The sequence below is a fragment of the Myotis myotis genome, unplaced genomic scaffold, assembly GCF_014108235.1.
Source record: "Myotis myotis isolate mMyoMyo1 unplaced genomic scaffold, mMyoMyo1.p scaffold_m19_p_21, whole genome shotgun sequence".
Classification (NCBI taxonomy): Eukaryota; Metazoa; Chordata; class Mammalia; order Chiroptera; family Vespertilionidae; genus Myotis; species Myotis myotis.
The window spans coordinates 2032641-2050149 of record NW_023416326.1 but is presented as its reverse complement, the minus strand read 5'-3'; positions in this window follow the sequence as shown (position 1 = coordinate 2050149).

Here is a 17509-nt window from a genome sequence, read left to right as displayed (position 1 = left end):
ACCCAGTCTCCTGGGACTGTCTCAGTTTATGCCCGTTGTACAAGTGAAAGTATTAGTGGTGCCTCTTTCACCCTAAAAAGTGTCCCAGTTTTGATAATAGATTAAATGGTCACCCTTCTTAGAAAGGAAAATAACATATCTTTTTCTGAGACATAAAATAGATGTCCCAAGGGGTCAGCATATGCCCCCTTTGGAGGATCATGGCTGAAATGTCAACAGTACATCCCTGAATCGCTTCGCAGAATCACTTGATTCTTCCACTGTAAGTTGGACGCCAGCGTGAGCACAGACGGGGGGAGGCCCTTTCCCCTCATGCCAGGATCTTCCAGATCATGTGAATATACACGTGTGGGGAATACATTCGATAACTCCTGGATGAAAAAGAGATGTGAAATCTCACCAGCCCACTTTATTTTGCACTTTTTTTGAGACAAAGATATTCCAAAGGCCATAAGAAGTAATTGCTCTGTACTCTACCGCAAACATTAGATGGTTGGAACATTTACACCTAAGAGCATAAAGGTTAAGCACTTGCCCACTGGAGTCAGAATTACTGGACGAGAACTTAACTTCATACTGAACAGCTGCATGGCCTTGGAGAAATTCCTGAACCTATTAACATTTCGGGAAAATGATAAAAACATATATACTCCATAGACTAATGGTAAGAACTGATGGAGTGGATCTATTCAAAGTTGAGAGAAATTACAATTTTAAATCCTAGAAGCTCAGTTGGAAGTTAACAGATTTTGTAAACCACTCTGAAAATACAGAACCCATTCTTTCAAAAATGCCAAGGAGGACTTGGCGGGTAGCTTGGTTAGTGATAGAATTGTCCTGATATACGAAGGCTGTGGGACCCATCCCCCATCAGGTCATATACAAGAATTAACCACTGAATGCATAAATTAGTGGAACAACAACAACACATCGATGTCTCTCTCCCTCAAATCAATCAATAGATAAAATAAATTTTAAAAAATGCCAAGGAAATTTCAGGGACTTTGATGTCCAAACTAGGTAGGGAAAACAATTATGTACTTAAAACCCAGCAAAATGTAGAAGAAGAGGTTTACGATAAATATTCCAGAATTAATGTTGAGTAATAAAACCAAAGCAACTTCTTAAGACGTCTACGTTCAGACAAAGGGCCAGGGAAACATCACCAGCAATTTGAAGATTAGTTGCTTAAGATTCAGACAGAGTATAAAGGATTCCGATCTATGCTTTCTTCTTTTATACTTGTCCTAAATATTGACATACACTTTTTAAAATTAAAAATTAATTTTAAAGATCAGTTTGACTATTGAAAGGGCTTAGAGGCACTACTATACTATTTATCAATTTTGCATAAAATTGCTCTGTTTTTGGATTAATTTATAGGTCACACCTCATAGTGGGACTCTAACGGGTCTGAAACATCCAAACCTGTAGGTAATTTTTATGAATTTATCTGAGCCAAACCAAGGACAATTGCCAGGAAGCAAAATTGCCAGGAAGAAAATGATCCAGTGAATAGCAGTTTTGCGCCTTATTTTATACATTACAATCCAAGGAGGAGGTATGAGGGGGTCACACAGAATTCATTGGTGGTAGATTAGAAGGCGGGAGAAAGCAAAGCAAGGGAAACCTCCAAGATTGGATACAAAATGAAATGATAGACACATAGTTCTTTTACGCTGGTGGGTGTAGGATAGTTAACAGCATTTACAGCACAATGGAGATGGTGTGGCTGAGAACAAGATAACAATGGGTGGTTCTGTGGTCTCCTGCTCTGGGGGGTGATTACGCCCTGAGGGGTCTGGGAAAAGGAAATTACTCTGGCATTCCAAAGGTAAGGTATAGGTAGATGCAAAAAGACAACAGACAGGCTCAGTGAAGGTGAAGACTGACCTTTGTCAAGAAAGATACCAGCCTAGGACATGACTACCCTCCATGACTTGCTTTTAGTCGGGAAGTTTTCATTGCAGACCAGCCTATGGGTTTACTTTCGGTCTCTGAGTGTGCAAGGCCACCACGTGGGCCTCCCTGAGCTAGTCAGGATTAGGATGCGGCCCCTTTTGGTCCCCAGGTATCAAGCAATGGGAAGGAGTAGATACTGTGCTTTGTTCGCAGTCCCCCCTTCCTTCAGGGGAAACATTGACACAGATTTCCAAAATGAAGGTCCATGTCGCATATTATATTAATGAATAAGCAGCATGTAGAGTGGAAAGACTCCTGTAATCAGATGCACCGGCAGGTATGAGAAAAATATAGTAAAAACCATTTCGTTGGAGTAAAAGCAACTGTGAGGAGTCTGTCTTTGCCTTCAGCGTTTGTTGGATCAAACTCGAATAATGTCTTCAGAAAATTTAAAAATCTTTTAATGCATAAAAATGACCACAGAGGAACTGTTTTTCTTGCCATGAAAGCTAAGCTGTCTGTTGCCTTAAGGAAAAGATAGTAATGAATTTAGAAAGTGACACTCATATTTTAAATATTGCCAGGCTTGGTGACTTGTTTTTTATTTGCTGTGTTCTAGTGTGACTTGGAAGAAACTGGAAATGAATACTGATTAGAAATTTAATCAAAGAGTAATGAATGCTTTTTTGCCCCTTTTAAACCAATAGTATGCCCCCCCCCCCCCGAGTTTGTGCTGCCTAATAAAAATTAATGAAATGAGGATTCTGATGCAAATTCACAAATGGCCATAGGTCTGTCTATGTGCCTAAAATGTGCCAAGAGTCTCTGATAAGAATATGTCCCCAAATAATTTTTGATTGTAAAGTAGCTTAACAATCCAGATAATTAAACAATGAACAAAAGACAATATAATTCTGAGACGTAATGTTGAGTCAGTCTTAAATCATACGTCATTACCACAAACCAGCAATAATATTGTCCTCCCACCAACTCACTGTAAGATAATCTCGTGAGTATTGGGGCCTGTCTGTCTTTGTCACCATTTTCTCCCGGGATTTGAGTCAGAGTTAAGTATTTGTTGAATCCAGCTGCCTGACTGACAAACTGATGGAGCAGCCAGAAGCCGGAGTCATTGGACTTAATGGCTACATTTTTATATGATTATTATGCTGTGATTTTTTTTTTTAATAGAGCAGGTTTGCTAGGGAACCAATCAGCAAAGCCTGTTGGAAGACAGTTCTTGATGCTGCAAATATTTATTTTTTTAATTTAGTTTTAACCTGTTACATGCCAAGCATTTTGTTCTGCACTGTGCTCCATTTCCAAGCCCATGTGATTGAGACTCTAATGACCCAGAAATTTCGTTGTTTTCAGAAAAGCTAGCACAGTGAGTTTGAAATCCTGATTTTAGATAGATGATAGATAGGTAGATTGGTTGGTAGGTAGGTAGGTAGATAAATAAATAGATAAATAGGTAGATAGATGGATAGATAGATGGGTAGATAGGTAGGTAGATAGATGATATTTATCCTTTAACCAGCTTTCTTTGTATAATATTTTTTGACCAACCAAATAAAGTTCCCAAAGCATTATTCAATCCACATTTCACCATCTTAATTCACAGGAAACTCTGGTCAAAGGTCCTACATACTCAAAATAATGGCCTTATTTTTTGCCTCTTTCAGTCTGTCCACCCCTTGACTCCATCAAAGAAGTGATCCACAATAGATAGAGCTGTAATTGACATCAAGCTCTGAGTCAGTAAGTCTACGGGTCACTTAAAGCAGAGGACAGTCTCATGCAAACCATCGCATATGGAGATCATCCAGGGAAAAAGCCCTTTGAAAATCAAGAGTAAATTGTGAGGAAATTGGAGAGAATGAATGGCCTTAAGAAAATTTATCCAAACCCAGGTCCTTTATTACCTCCAAGAGGCTATCTCATTTTAGGTCTGATTAGGTCAGTGTAAACGGTGTTACCATGATGAAATGCAATATCTACCCCAAAGAGCTTTATTATACCAGAATATAATGCTTCAATTTAAATGTATCTTAACACCACCTTCTGAGAGGAAAGCTAATTGCTTTTGACTAACTCAGTGTCACTGATAACATTGAGGCTCGTTTTATATTATTGTTGCTCCTGACTTGCTTCTCTTAGATAAAGATGATTTAAAGGGCCCCAAAAGACTCCCCACTGAAAGTCAAGTCACATTTCATTTTGTTTTATAATTAGAAATTCAAAAACCACACAGTTCTAATTAAAATCGAGAAACAAAAAATGCAAAAAATCATCACACTCATTTTGCAACTCTCGGTAACTTATTTCATTGTAGAAATTGGTTCCATTAAAAACTTGTTCATCTCAGGGTATTAGAAACACACAGTTGGATTTTTTGCAGTGTGTGCATTTATATTTCACAAGGTCATAGCTCTGGCACCAGTTAAAAATATCTGGGCATTATCTGTTTAGCCATTTGCAAGCAACTGTGTGGTAAATTAATGGCATTGGAGGGCTTTTGTTTTATCATTTAGGAGATTTCGCTCTAAAGCCCTAACCCAGGCTAATCTGAATGCACCTAACTTTGGATGGCATTTTCGTGGCATTGCTCTCTCAGAGGGACCCAACCCAAGGGATTTTGGTTTCTAAGCAGCTGTAGGTTCTTCCTAGGACATTGAATCTATTCTGCTGTGTTGCAGCAATGCAACACCAAGCAAGCTACCTTAATTCAAACCCAACACCTCTACCATCTGCATAGATAAGCATCACAAGTATCATTTTTCAATCTCTCTTCTCACTTGCTGGTTCTCTTGTGTATCATTCATCTTTCTTCAGTAAGAGTTGTTCTTGCCTGACGTACAGGAAGCCAGAGAGAAAGAGAGCAGTGATGATCGAAGAGGCTACTGGGGTCTTTTTCCAGGGAGTAGGTCTCTATTGTGTCCAGCAAGTCATTGCTTAGATGGAGCATGTTTCTATAATAGCATAAAAATGTAAGATGTTAAGAGCATAATAAAAAAGTAAAATAACAATTTTGCAAAGAGCTTCATGGGAGGAGTACAAACTATGATTTGGACTTAAAGGAATTATTATAAAAATATATTTCTTGGGCCACAGTTTTCGGTGACACTTTGCAGAGAATACCCATCATTTCTCCCTTAGTTTACACCATTTCTGTCCTTGCATGTTTCTGACTGTGTTCATTTAGTTTATGGTCATGTTATGTGACCATGTCATTGTTAACACTCCTGAAATTATCACTGATACATCAATGAGTGTTATTACACAAAACTAAAGCATACAATACTCATTTTTTCCCTGGAATCCTATATCCTAGCTTAAGCAAAATTTTCTGTATAATGGCTGCCATTGGTTTCTGCCCTGAGATGTTTATGGATATTATATTTTCAGCATCATTGCCTGGCTTCGCTATGAGTATCTATCATTTTGATAGAGTTAGCTTTTTCAAAATAGGATCTGAATTTTTAGATAGGTAATGTTCTTTTGAATAGATATCCATTGAAATTTGTGCCACAGAACCGAAATACATTTTTAAAAAGATCCAAATGATGTCGAGAAAGCAACATATTATCTCCATGAATTTTAATAAAGATGTAAAGGAAATTAATGTTTCATGAGTATGCTTGGCTGGATTTCTGAGATTTTGAAATGCTTTAAGCTCATAATGAAGATTATATATCTATATTGATCTACCTATACACGCAAATAAAAACAAACATACATATAACTTTACTTTTGATAATTTTCAGAACTCAGCTGATCCATCATATTTTGGGGGTATCTGGCCCATATTCTGTAGATGAGAAGATAGAACATGTAGGAGAAGGTGACTTATCCGGGCAGAGGACCAGGTGTTGAGCAGAGTGAGGTCAGGAGAGCGACTCTGAGCTCATACGTCACTGTGCAAAGGGGATGTGGTTTCTTCCTCAAGAATTATTTTGCTGGGACTTCCCAAATGGTGTACAGTGCTGAGAACTCCCTCCATTTACCCATTTGACACGGGCTCTTCTCTTCCATAATCATTAGTGTCCACCCACATTGTGGGAAACTGTTTAGCAACATTGTGTTTGGATGTTTGGAGAGAGAGCTGACTCACGGTTGAGTTGGTGTGGACGTGCTCTTTGTCTCGGGGACACCAGGATGTCTGGTTTTTAAAACTTGGACAAAATAAGGATCGTGGAATCACGTGCGGTGTTAGGTTTGAGGGCCACCATGGTGACCACCGTAGTCTCTTTCCCAGGGGGCGGCAATGGTCGTAAGCAGCAGGAGAAGCCTGGCGTGATTAGCGAAGGGGCCACGGAGGTCCTTTTCCAGGGAGTCCTCCCAGATCCAAGATTCCTGGCAAAGACCTCGGCACTCCAAGCCAGAGACTGAAGCACATACTAAGCTGTGAGCAAGAGTAAAGATTGATTTTTTAAACACAATTTGTAGCAAAAGCAGGCACAAGGGAATAATAGGTGTTTTATGATTCAGTTTATAGAAATGTCCAAAACAGTCAGAAATACTATCGTGGGCTAAAAGTCACAGCTGTGCCTGAGAGTCCCTTCCGAGGGCCCAGGAATATTCTGTTTCTCGACCTGGTGGTGGTTATATATACGGCCATGTTCATTGCGTAAGAACCATTTCAGTGTATGTTCATGATTCATGCACTTTATGTACATTAAATATAAACAAAATCGTTGTTTTTTTTAAAGCTCAGCCTAGGGAAATGGTTTTAGGAAATAATATACCTTAAATTTTCAGAGAGTGATTGTATGAAAATCCAATTTTTTTTTTAAAAAAGAATTTTTTATAGCCTCTTAAATTGTTTTGTGTCTCATAAAAATCAGAATTACCACAGGTTTACCATTTTATGGAGAGTTCATTATAAATTATGTCCAGTATAAATGAACAAAAAGTGCAGAATATCATTTTATTGTGAAAGTCCTCTGAATGGCTAACCTGTATGCATCTCATAATCATATTTCATATTTTTGGGAAGATACAGAGAGCTCAGATGGATAACAGAAACGGTTTGGCGGTGAATACCTAACTGACGGTAACCATTAATCCAGTCCAGAATGTGGTTTTGAATGTCACATTAAATTGTAAATTATTATTCCGAGGGAACTATATGTTGCTTGAAAACCAAAACTACTGGCAAATAACTGATCAGGATGTAACAATAATTTACATACAAACAAAATTTTCAACATATTCTCTATACTCTCATGCTGATACCACATGTTTCATCTGAGCAAACCATTTTGCACAGCATCTTCTAAAGATCTGATATAAACTCTGAGTATCATTTTTTTTTAAAAGGAAATCAAATATGAACAAAGTCAGGAAATTGCCTTCAACAAAAAAGATCAGGTTGAAGATGAGGAAATATTTGTAAGTTCTATTGAAATTGTAACTCAAAGAAGTGGTTATGTTACCCGCTGGGTGGATGGAACATGAAGTGGAGGTGAGAACCTCCTGGCCATTGAGTAGAATGTGTGATAAGCAGCTGGGAAGCAAGGGTTGGGGCTGAGGGCACAGTCTCACTCTGTCACCTGAGACACTTGTACGGCTGTGGCCCTGGGATCACTTGGCCTCCCAAATAAGAGGAAAAAAAAAAAGCCCCACCAGCGTGGCTCAGGGGTTCAGTGCCCATCTGTGAACCAGGAAGTTACTGTTTGATTCCTGATCAGGGCACATGCCCGGGTTGTGGGCCGGATCCCCAGTAGGGGGCGTGCAGGAGGCGCCTATCAATGATTCCCTCTCATCATTGATGTTTCTAGCTCTCCCTCTCCCTTCCTCTCTGAAATCAATAAAAAACATCTTTTTAATGGGAATAATATTTATATCAAAGATGCTTAATAAGCATGGGTTAGATTGTTCCTTCATTTCTTGGTGGCACTGTCACCAACAGGTAACAATCAATGCGGCTTTGAATAAAGGTCTTTAATAAATGTTTCCTCATTTGTATTAATGACATTATTCATGTTCTATGCAAATGATACATTTATTTTATTTATTTACTTCTCCACTCTTCTCATTATTACTTTGGTTTAAGGGTGTATGTATGTTGTCCAAACATATCTCTCCACATAAATGATAATTTTTATGATCCAATTATAGTCCCCAATTATGATAACTGCTATGAAATGTATTCATCCTTAGAGACCTGTTTTACTACATATACATTAATCAGTCTAATGAACACAGGTAAATAAAATTGTAAAGATGCTAGAGAAAATGGAAGGAAGATGCATAAGTAATTATCATATCATACAACATTACGTATTTTATCTTTTTAACATATTAACCAAGAATAACAACTGAAGCTTGCTGCAAGGGACTATGATTTTAGCTGTATTTATTCCTTCAGAAAAATATATTTAGTCAACACCTACTTTGTGCCAGTAACTGTAGTCCTTAAACTAGGAACATAAAAGGAACTACTAGTAAACAGGACTCTTTGTTTTAACAGAACATAGATCTTGTGTGAAGGAGATAGATGATAAATGAGTAAGTGAATGAATGTGTAATCTGTACTGAGATAGTGATAAGTGTCATCAAGGAAATGAAACCCCTGTGACTGACTGAGGAAGTTGGTAGCAGAGAATGTGAGCTGGGTGGTCCTGTCAGCAGGAAAGAAGGTAAAGGTGAAAACAGGACCTGTTTCCGTCTTCCTTGAAAGCCTGTTGGTCCTAAATACACAATGGAAATGCGGTGAATTGCACCCTTGGTGGACCAATAGCCAACCCCAAGATCCTGAGTCATTTATTTGTGCTGAAGTGAGAATTACTTCAGCCACCGCTGCTGGCAATGGTGATGCTTAATTATTGCCTCTAAAGTATTTTTTCAGCAGGAAGAGTCCACCAGTAACGTGTTAGCCTGCAGTCAGACACTCACTGAACATCCCATAATGATACCTACATGGGAGGATTCAGGTGGCGTCCCACAATTCCATGATCACCAAACCCTGAGAACCAGAAGTGCTTTTGAATATAGTTTTGAAATGTTTTGATAAGTAATACAATCCATAGGCTGCATGCTATGTTGCACCTCATAAGCAAATCTATTAATATCTCTGCAGGGAAACAAGTGGATCTTCTCACTTGGTCGGATAAAAAAAGACTATAAATAACATAATAGCATCACAGTTTAAAGCATAATTTGCTACCAAATGAATTTGCAAAAGAAATGTATAATAAGAACAAACACCTTCTGGTATTTACTGCTTTTGCTTTTGCTTTATGTGGGGATGGTAGATGGGGGTGTTGAGCTCATAATTCCAACAGGGTTACCGAGAGGCTGAAGTGTGGGGATTTAAATCATTTGTCTTGCTCACACTGAATGCCATCAACAGATTTTGCCCAGCTTTGTTGCTGACTCTGGGGCCCAGCCAGCATGCTGTTTTTATAGGTACTAGAGGCCCGGTGCATGAAATTCAAGTGGGGGAGGGGAGAAGGAGGTTACCTCAGCGCAGCCCATGCCCTCTTGCAGTCCGGGACCCCTCAGGGGATGTCCAGCTGCCTGAGGATCGGGCCTAAGGCGGCAGTCGGACATCCCTCTCACGATCCAGGACCCCTCATTCCTTACCACCCATCTGCAACAGAGGTGAGAGAGGCTCTACCGCCGTTGTGCTCGCCAGCTGTAAGCCCAGCTTCTGGCTGAGCTGCGCTCCCCTGTGGGAGTGCATTGACCACCAGGGGGCAGCTCCTGTATTGAGCATCTGCCCCCTGGTGGTCAGTGCACATCATGGTGACCAGTTGTTCTGCTGTTTGGTCGATTTGCATATTAGGGTTTTATTATATAGGATGTTATTGCACAAATGAGGGATGTAGGACATCTTGCTGCATGTCCCCCAGTGGAGACAAGGTTTTTATGCAGGATGTTTAGACTCTCAAGTCATGTATATTCTTCACATTCTAATAAACGCCATGTTCCTGACGTCTAGTTTTACTTACGTAGTTTTACTTACATGATCATTCTAGCTAAAGGGTTAAATGACTCATATGTATATACTTTTAAATATATTTTTATTGATTTCAGAGAGGAAGGGAGAGGGAGAGAGATAGAAACATCAGTGATGAGAGAGAATCATTGATTAAATGTGCCCTGACCAGGAATTGAACTAGTGACCTTCTGGTTCATAGGTCAGTGCTCAACCACGGAGCCACATTGGCTGGGCCATATGTCACTCTTAATCACAGATGTCCTTTGGCACCCTCAAGGGATTGATTCCAGGATAGTCCTCGAATCCCCAAATCCACGGATGCTCACCTCCCTTCTATAACAGGCACAGTGATTGCATGCAGCCTAAGCACATCTCTAGGTTACTTACAATCCCTAAAACAACACGGCTTCTGTGTAAATACCTGTTATACTGTGTTGTTTATAGAATGATGACAAGGAAAAGAAAGCTTGTACATGTTTGGTGCAGACGCCACCACCACAGGCCTAACTCCATAGTACAAATCAGCAGTGCGACTTCCTACAAATATTGTGATCCTCGGTTGGTTGACTCTGAGGATGCAGAACCCGTGGGTGTAGAGAGCTGCCTGTGTTTGGCTTTCATTTGATTTTCAGGACAAAAGTAAGACGAGAATTTTATATTCTGTGGGGTGACCTTGGTCAACATGAACATACAGGTTTCAGATGTGGGTTTCTATGTTACAAGATATGTATATGCTCCGTGTGCCCACCACCCAAAGTCACATCTTCTCTTCTCACCTTATAATAGGGCCCCGTTGACTTGTTTTAGACTGTGACTTATACTCAAGACCAAGTTTTGCAATCCAACTGATACAAGTATAGTCAAAATTAGTTCCTAAAGCTGATTTAAATTATATGATGCATCAATGTCATTTAAATCTTTCTCTCAAGGTTTAAGAAATTGTTTTTGTCAGAAGTAATTATTTTCTGAAAGAACTTACTTTTATCCTAGAATAAAATAACAATAATTAACCATAAAACAGGTGTGCTCTCTGTCAGTGTATCATTTCTTTCCCAACCTTAATAGCCTAATTACACAGTATTTATCACCATAATCACATATATGCTATTATGTGTAACTTTTATCTTCCCTTTTGAAGTTTTCAAGATATTAAACTTTTACGTGCTCCCTTCCTTTCCACAGTGCTCTTCATTTTGTGGTTCTAAAATGTAATACTAAGACACCTTAAAATTCAAGATTAAAAAAAGAAATAAACAGACCATCACTCCACATGGAATCAGCTCTTTCCAGCACTTGTTCCTTCTCAGCATCTTCTTGAATTCCCACCAAATGGCTCCAACATAATGAGAACACCTGAAACCACCATTCTTTCTTTTTTTTCATTTTTTTAAAATATATTTTATTGATTTTTTACAGAGAGGAAGGGAGAGAGACAGAGAGTTAGAAACATCGATGAGAGAGAAACATCGATCAGCTGCCTCCTGCACATCTCCTACTGGGGATATGCCCGCAACCCAGGCACATGCCCTTGACCGGAATCAAACCTGGGACCTTTCAGTCCGCAGGCCAACGCTCTATCCACTGAGCCAAACCGGTTTCGGCCCACCATTCTTTCTTAATTAATGCAAAATAAAGTGAGAATAGGGGATCATTAACTATACCTTCCACTTTGATTCTGTTTGGAAATTAGTGAAAATATGTAACTATTAACTTTAAAAAAGAACAAACATACTTGCACATACACCTGTTTTTCTGTTTATTCATCTGTTTATCTCTCATCTGTCTGTGTGATCTATCATCTCTCTACATATAGACATGAAATACAGACATTAGTTAAAATCCATTCTCTTTTCTGTCTTTCTGCATTTAGATATCTTAAAAACATAGTTTTATTGATTTCAGAGAAGAAAGGAGAGGGAGAGTGTGATAGAAACATCAGTGATAAAAGAGAATCATTGATCGGCTGCCTCCTGTACACTCCCTACTGGGCATTGAGCCTGCAACCCAGGCATATGCTCTGACCAGGAATTAAACAGTGACCTCCTGCTTCATAGGTCGACGCTCAACCACTGAGCCACACCAGCCCGGCTGCATTTAGGTATCTTTAGAAAGATTCCTTCAGAATGAAAACTGTTGATAATCTATTTGCAACAGATTATTAGATTTCTTTATCCCCATGATAATACTTATTACTCACTCTTTGAACTTGATAATTGCAAGATTTCCCCTTGAGCTGTTCACAAACACACAACAATAAAACTTTAAGTGGCTAGGAACCACAAACAGTGCTCCTCAATATATTCATTTAAAATGATTTGACCTTACTAGCTATATACATCTATTGAATCTTTATCTATGAATTAACATCCACTGATATGCTGGGCTTTTGCTGTGTGGTTCTGTACATATTGAGAAACCTAATTGGATGTGTTTTTGCACAGCTTAAATCATTATTATTCCATTATTATTCTTTACGATTCCACAAAAGCATGCATTGAGGTAGATTTGCCAGGAATAATGAGCCTCCTTTTGCTATGATAGGACCCACTCCATTAAAGCATGTGCTCGTTAGCGGCATCTTCATCTGTGCCTCCAGTGGGGACCACACTATGAATCATCATTTAGTTTTGGAGCAGATGATGTATTAAGAAATTCCAAGAAAACTTCAAGCCATTAACGTTTGGGCTACTCCAGGTGATTCCAGAAAGCATTTTAGCATCACCATTTTATATGGAATGGACCAAGAAGAGGGACATCTTACTTCTTATTTGCAAACCTGCTGTGATGAGCTTCCTAGTCACAGGAACCGAGGAAAATTGGCCCAAAACACCCTTTGGAAGGAGGTAAATTGAGGTCGGCTGGCACAGAGGACATTATCTCATACAGAGAAATTATTATGGGTGGCTTTTTCAGCGATGGGCCCTGGTACCAGTAATAGACGGAATTTAGACGAAATGGCCGGTGTGTTTAATGTGCTTACTCTTACATAAGTTTGGAAAGTAAAAATATTTGAAACATAAAGATGAATCCATTGCTTTCTAAGTATCACTGGAATTTTTAAAAAATTATTTTTATAAGAGTACAACTAATTTTTTTTTTCTGTTTTCTATGTTGCATTTTACTCACTTAAACCTGACAGCAACCTCAGGAAGTGGGCATGATATTAACCACTAAACAATAGATATACTTTTTCTTTAAAAAAAATAAGATTTTAAAGTATTGAGCAGACCTTAAGATACAGATATTTTTTATAGTAGGGTAAAAGGCTGGGATTGTTGAATGGAGATTGAATCAGCTTTTGAAAATAAATGGTTTAGTAAAACAAGGCATTGCTTTATTTTCAGTTTAGTTCAGCAGTAGGTAACGCTACACATATTTCCTTATATCTTCTATTTATTTCTATGTCCCCTTTCTAAAGCGAATTTGGGTAAGAAAGCAGTGCCTGGACATAAGTGGAAGGAGGTAGGCAGGAATCAGTAAGGGTTGTGCTAGATGTGAAATTAGGTGAGTCGGCTTCTTCTTCCTCTAGACCAGGGGTGGGCAAACTTTGTGACTCGAGGGCCACAATGGGTTCTTAAACTGGACCGGAGGGCCGGAACAAAAGCATGGATGGAGTGTTTGTGTGAACTAATATAAATTCAAAGTAAACATCATTACATAAAAGGGTACGGTCTTTTTGTTTTTAGTTTTATTCATTTCAAACGGGCCCACGGCTGCTCTAGACTCATTTAAGGGCATAGGCTGGGAAATCAGGTGATGCGTTTTTCACTTTAAAAAGCTTATTATGATATCAATGTAGAATCTAGTATGGAAAGAAGCAAGACGAGGGACAGATACATAAGATACAAGAATAATCCAAGTTAAGGAGGTCACAGTTCTATTCCAGGTCAGGCACATGCCCTCGTTTCAAGCTCCATTCCCAGCAGGGGGCGTGCAGGAGGCAGCCAATCGATGAGTCTCTCTCATTATTAATGTTTCTCTCCCCCTCTCCCTCTCCCTTGCTCTCTGGAATCAATAAAAATACACTTTTTAAAAAAGAAGAATCCAGGTGAGAGGAAAGAGCAGCAAAGGAAAAATTAAAGAAATGGACATGCTAGAGAAAAGGATTTCCTGATGAGTGACCGAGGAGCAGAGAGAAAAGGAAATGCTTATTACGAATCCCCCTGGAAATACCAAGGTGAGCCGATTCTAGAGTCAAATAGAAAGGACAGAACTTGAGATACCAGGTTGGAAGGAGGAAAACCAGAGGGGCGCTGGCCTTTTAGACCAGCCCAGTGTTTGGCAGGGAAAAGATCAGTTGTGTCAGGCCATGCAGAGACAACACAGAGATGCCCATGACAGCCTCGATGGAGCTGGAGCGCTGGGTTCAGATGGGGTGGGATTTTGTCAGGACTGTGTAGCAAAGTCAACAAAGTTCAGAGAATGGATAGCGTTTCAACTTGGCTGGGTCAGAACATTATCTGCTTGGAATATTGGATCTGATTGATCAGTTGCAAAAAGAATCGTCTATTTCAGTCCGTGTGAATAACATGAGACCTGCCAAATAACTCTGTTGAAAGCACAGGCGCTATTTAGGGGAATGAAACATTTTTTAACGTGTAATTAGAGAGAGAGCGCTTTGTCCCTTTGATGTTTTAGTTGCCTTCCACTTGTTTTGCCTTGAGTTTTTAAAAAATGCTTTTGATCATACTGCTTTGGCGGAGTTTGGAAGCCTTCGGAGAGAAAAGACTGCTGTGCCTGTGAAATCATTTGTAGGGAAACTAGAGCGTGTAGGAATTGAATTCCCACTTTATTTCGCTGGCCAGTGTTCCTGAATTCCGTAATATGCAATTATCGGAACGGCCAGCATGAACACCATGGCAGTAGAAATAGGAGAGCAGGCCTGGTGTTCCTGCTTTTGAAAAGTAATTACAGAATTGCATCGAGGAAATAAGAATCGTCGTGTGAACAATACTAAAGCGAGGCTAAGTAGGAAGACGGGAAAATTCTACAAGGGGACGTCAAGGCTGTTTGGACTGTTATGTGCAAAGCAGGTCAACAGAAAGCTGTTCAACATAATGTCTGTGAAAGCCGCTAAATTACTTTCTTCCCATGGCTGTGTGCACGCTTTCTTAGAAGGCCAATTTGGGCCTGACATGGAGAGAGAGGGAAAACATGTTTACTTTTATATTTTTTAAATTTATCTTTATTGTTGAAAGTATTACAGACATCCCCCCTTTTTTTCCCATTGAACCCCCTCCATCCTGCCCCCAAACCCCCAGGCCTTCACCACACTATTGTGTCTGTGCTCATGGGATAAACATTTTTAAAAGTGTGTTTTAGTTTAGAAGCCCTGCCTCACCTTCTCAATCACCTACACCAATGCATAGTTTTGTTTCCAACACATCCAGGTCTTTTAACACTGACATTAAAAAAACACAAAAAATCAACCCAGCCTGTGGGCGTGGCTCAGGAGGTCACAGTTCAATTCCCGGTCAGGGCACATGCCCAGGTTGCAGGCTCCATCCTCAGTGTGAGACATGCAGGAGGCGGCCGGTCCATGATTCTCCTCACCATTGATGTCTCTGTCTCTCTCTTCCCCTCCCTTCTTCTCTGAAATCAATACAAATATATCTTTTAAAAATTACAGGTGGGGACTCCCTTACTGAAGTCTGGAATGCCTCCTCCTGAAAGCCCTCATGTTAGAGCCACTCTGTCTGTGGGAGCCCCAGTGTTTATATCTGAGACGATTCAGTTGATTATACCTTCAGAAAGGGCTGAAAAAAACCACTATATTTTCTCTCTGTGTTAATTGTTCTCCCAGTCTAGCTACATAACTTCAACTGGAGAGGGAACCCAACATCCTCTCTGTTCCTTTCCAGAAGCAGTTGATAACACTCACCAACAATATTACGCAAGTAGTTTTCTATCATGTCCTTAAATGTCTTTCCGTAATACTGTGAGAGTTAACGTGCCTTTTTAAAATTACTATCATTTTCTTCTTGAGCTTCCTATTTTTAGAATTCAGAATAGAATATATGATCCTACAGCTTCCACTGGTCTGATTTAATACTGTTTGCCCTGATTTATATAACAAAATTGAATATGATGTTGAAGGCTAGAGGGTTTTTTAAAGGACCTATTGTGTTCTATTTCAAAGTGTTCTGTTCCCCCTATTCTGAGCCTTTCAGCTTCATCAGTTAAAGATCCTCTTCTCGCTTGGACCCATTTTAATCAGGATTTTGCCCACAGTGCTCCATGAGCACCCTTCGTCATCTCACCCTTGGTGTCCCTGCTCTTAAGTCAAATGATCAGTTCTCAGTCCTCATCCCACGGCCAACAGAATTCGGCATGGAAGTCAGCCCTATTATTTTTCATTTGACAAAAAACCCACAAAACTCCCACTTTCTTGAGTTAACCCTGACTTTACTGTCCGCTTCGTCTCGTCTCTGCCTCTTCCTGTTCTACTCACCTTCCTCATATTGGCAGAGTCCTGGCGGGTACGCAGCGAGGTCGCAGGTCTAGAGGGAAGGAGAGAGCGTGGGCATGGAGCTCTGCCTTTGCCTGGATCAGGGTCTGTGGGTGGGAGCCTAGGATTTCATGAGTTCACTGTTGGCGAAAGTAAAGCAGAGGGATGGCAATTAGGCGTAGAGGGAAAGCAGCGCCCTCATGTGGGCAGTTGTCTAGGTTACCCAGGACTTTCTACAAGAAGAGTGACCTTCTGGTAGTGTGTGGTCAGTAACTACTTGTAAGAAAACAAAGAAAATGCAGTAAGTATTCAACTGATAGCAATTTTGTTCTTTTGAGCATTGAAAAGTACTATCATTTGCCTGGCTCGTGCGGCTCAGTGGTTGGGCGTCAACCTATGAACCAAGAGGTCATGTTTCAACTCCCTGTCAGGGTACATGCCTGGGTTGTGGGCTCAATGCCCAGTAGGGAGGCATGCAGGAGGCAGCCGATCCATGATTCTCATCGTTGATGTTTCTCTCTCTCTCTCCCTCTTCCTTTATCTCTCTGAAGTCAATAAAGCAAACATAAAAAAGTACTATAATTTGCTAAACTTGGTACCTAATAAGCCCCAAATATATATCATTGCATTAATAAACAGATCTCCTCAAATGAAAGAATAAATAAAAATACTTAAAGAAATAGAAAAATTATTATGAGATTTGAATAATTGCTTATTTAGATACTTACCTAATGTTACTGAGTACTTTCAACAAAGGTAATTATGTAGACAGATATTTTACAGAGGGAAAAAGAAAACTATGGATTATATAAAACAAAAACAGAGACCAGAAGCTGAGAGAGGAGGACTCCTGTGAATACCTGCTTACCCTTTACTTTCTAGCTTCATATTTGCTGTTATTTTCCTTCATTTGTATATACGAAGGTGACAGCAATGATTCTAAAAATCTGAAAGAAAAATTAAATCACCAATTTTTAAATGCACGGTGATTTATAATTTTGGAAAGTGCAGACAACCAGCATCTCAAGTTATAATGCTGTACATTTTTAAAATCCTGAGGACCAAATTGAAATGTATGTAAGTCCATTGCTGACCTGAGGTAATATCGCCACTTCGGAATGAGTATTGACTTTTGCAGCCCATTTCCGGTGGCTGAATGAAAATAATATTTGCCAGAGAGACTGGGATCTTCTCAAAGAAAATATATGCCT